Source organism: Octopus bimaculoides, chromosome 27, assembly GCF_001194135.2.
Source record: "Octopus bimaculoides isolate UCB-OBI-ISO-001 chromosome 27, ASM119413v2, whole genome shotgun sequence".
Classification (NCBI taxonomy): domain Eukaryota; kingdom Metazoa; phylum Mollusca; class Cephalopoda; order Octopoda; family Octopodidae; genus Octopus; species Octopus bimaculoides.
Genome location: NC_069007.1, coordinates 19,211,836 through 19,214,617, shown reverse-complemented (window position 1 = coordinate 19,214,617; position 2,782 = coordinate 19,211,836). Strand labels below are relative to the sequence as shown.

The 2,782-nt window shown below is 35.4% G+C and overlaps 1 long non-coding RNA gene across 1 annotated transcript in view; it reads left to right on the top strand.

Annotated features, from left to right (window-relative positions):
* Positions 1-2,048, top strand: part of LOC128250981 (uncharacterized) — a 12,788-nt gene extending 10,740 nt beyond the window's left edge. The window contains exon 3 of the long non-coding RNA XR_008266888.1: positions 1,920-2,048. This is a non-coding gene — a long non-coding RNA (uncharacterized LOC128250981). The remainder of the gene's footprint in view (positions 1-1,919) is intronic.
* The last annotated feature ends 734 nt before the right edge of the window (positions 2,049-2,782 follow it).

Genomic DNA, 2,782 nt, shown 5'->3' with positions numbered 1-2,782 from the left:
GATACTATTATTATTGTTATTATTATTGTTGTTATTATTATTATTATTATTATTATTATTATTATTATTATTATTATTATTATTATTATTATTATTATTATTTATTGAAGATATCAAGACAATGCTGAACTTCGAACTGTTACGAGCTTATCAACGTACTGATTTCTAAAACAGTCGTATTTTCGTCTAGGCTTATCTGTCAATGTACCTAAGATAATCTTAACTTAGCCCTCAACACACCGCTAATCAAAAACTAACAAAAAATAATAATATATGAAAAAAAATAAATAAATAAAGCAAAACAGCTAAAAAAAGCAAACAGCCTCACCTCAACCATCCCAACGCAGTGATTACTTTTAACCAATAGTGTTTAAAATAACAAATATCACCAGATAAACCTTGCTACGATTTTAACCCTAGTTTAATAAACCTCAACATTATCAGTATATTTCGTCGGTTACCTTTTTTTCCTGTTTGTTTTTTTTTTAGAGTAAAACGCTACGTATATATCAGTTGATTCCGAGAAATCAGCGATGGGTATGTCGGAAGATAGTAATAGAAGGAGTAATAGTAAGGAGGTGGCACAGTGGATGCGGCATGTGAAATTTGTGTCGCCCCATTGAGCACTAGGTTCATATCCCGTTGAGCCCAATTTTATCCTTTGCCTTCTCAGGGCCGCCGAAAAGAAATAGTTACCAACGTAGAACTATGACTCGGCCGTGTCGTTATAACATCGTATAGAACACCTTGTGCTATTGTATCAATTCTTTGCGCACAGAGTTCGATTCCCGCCGAGACCAATTTTGTCTAAAATCCTCTCAGGGTCGCTAAAAAGAAAAAATTACCAGCTCAGAACTACAACTTGGCCATGTCGTTATAATATTGTATAAAATACCCTGTGCTATTGTATCAATTCTTTGTGCACAGAGTTCAATTCCCGCCAAAGTCAATTTTGTCTTTTAGGGTCACACTCTTGTGTCACGCTGAATCACCCCCGAGAACTTCGTTAAAGGCACACGTGCCTGTGGAGTGCTCAGCCACTTGCACGATAAATTCACGAGCAAACTGTTCCGTTGATCGGATCAACTGGAACCCTCGTCGTCGTAACTGACGGAGTGCCACGACGATACGTTTGAGCTTGTATGTATGTGTCTATGACACTTTATATCTATATACATATATACATTAAACAATGCACATGCATATACAACCATATATATATATATATATATACACACACACACACACATACACACACACACACACACACACACAAATACATAGAATATACAAATTTGTATACATTCACAAACATGCACATATATATTTCATATATATGCGTGTGTGTATATATATGTGTATGCATGTATGTGTATATATGTATATATGTACACCTATATATAAACCTATATGTATACATACATACGCACTCACACACACACACACACACACACACACACACGTATATGTATATATAAATATCTGTATGTGTGTGTGTGTGCGTATGCACAAAGACATCGACACACTCCAGTATACACACAAGCCCATACACGTACATGCATACGCACAACACACACAGAGAGAGTTACAAAGATGGAATGAATTCCGCAAATTATTGTTATCTTCGCAGACATGGAGGAACCTGACTGTCTTCATTCCTGTTTGGTACTCAAGAAAACCCGTTGTTATTTCATGAGAAATTTCTATGTCAGTCAGTGTTTGCAGTATAACAACAATAGCGCCACCAAGCGATAGTTTTGTATACTGTAATTTTCTTCTTTTGATAAAAGCTCTAGCCATCTTTTATTTGATGACATGTATAAATAATGATGAGAGTCTGCAGTGAAAAGAAGCGAGGATAAGAAAATGGTATAGTTGTCAATTAATTTGTTTTCGTATTTTGTTGTATATCGATTCAGCTTTCGCCAAAAGTTCCTGCGGAAACCAAAGGATTGGTATGGTGTTTTTCTTCTTAAACAAAGTGGACAGCTGCAGTGACCGGGAAAGATAAAGACGATATAAACTGAAGACAACAAACAAATAAATGAATATTTAAATAACATTAAAAAAAAAAATAATGTTTTTGATTGTTTGTTTGTTTGTTTTACCTTGCTTTTCTTTTACTTTTTTGTGGCAGGATTATTTGGGGTTGGAGTTAGAGCGCCTTTGGTGTTATCTTACCTTTTCGCTTTAGGTTTTTTAATCTTTGTTTCGGTTTGTGAAAGATCTTAAGGAAACGGCCCCTATGACTTGTCCTGACTGTTGAGATGGACCAACAAATTCTCTGGTCATGACACGTGGTCTTTATCCTTTTATGGATAAACTGGCGTCTTCTCTGCACCACCCGTAATCATACGCAAACACAAACACACACATCCACACACACACATACAGATACAAATGCTAATGTACAAATATATGCACAAACACATTCATATTCACATAAACACAGACATATACGCGTACATGCATATGTATATACATATATATGTGAATATGTACATGTATGTATGTATATGTGCATATCTATATATTATTTACATTATTATATGATCGAACGCCACGCATCCATTTCCAAGTAAGCTTTATCTCTCTCTCTCTCTCTCTCTCTCTCTCTCTCTCTCTCTCTCTGTATATAGTCATGATAGATCGTTGACCAGGGACTATTCAATTTTTTTCTCTCCGTGTTTTTCTCCTTGTTTTCTCCGTATTCTTTCTGTTGAAGAGCGTAGCTCGAAACGTTAAAAACTTTCTGTATTCCCGAGCGTCAAACTAATACATC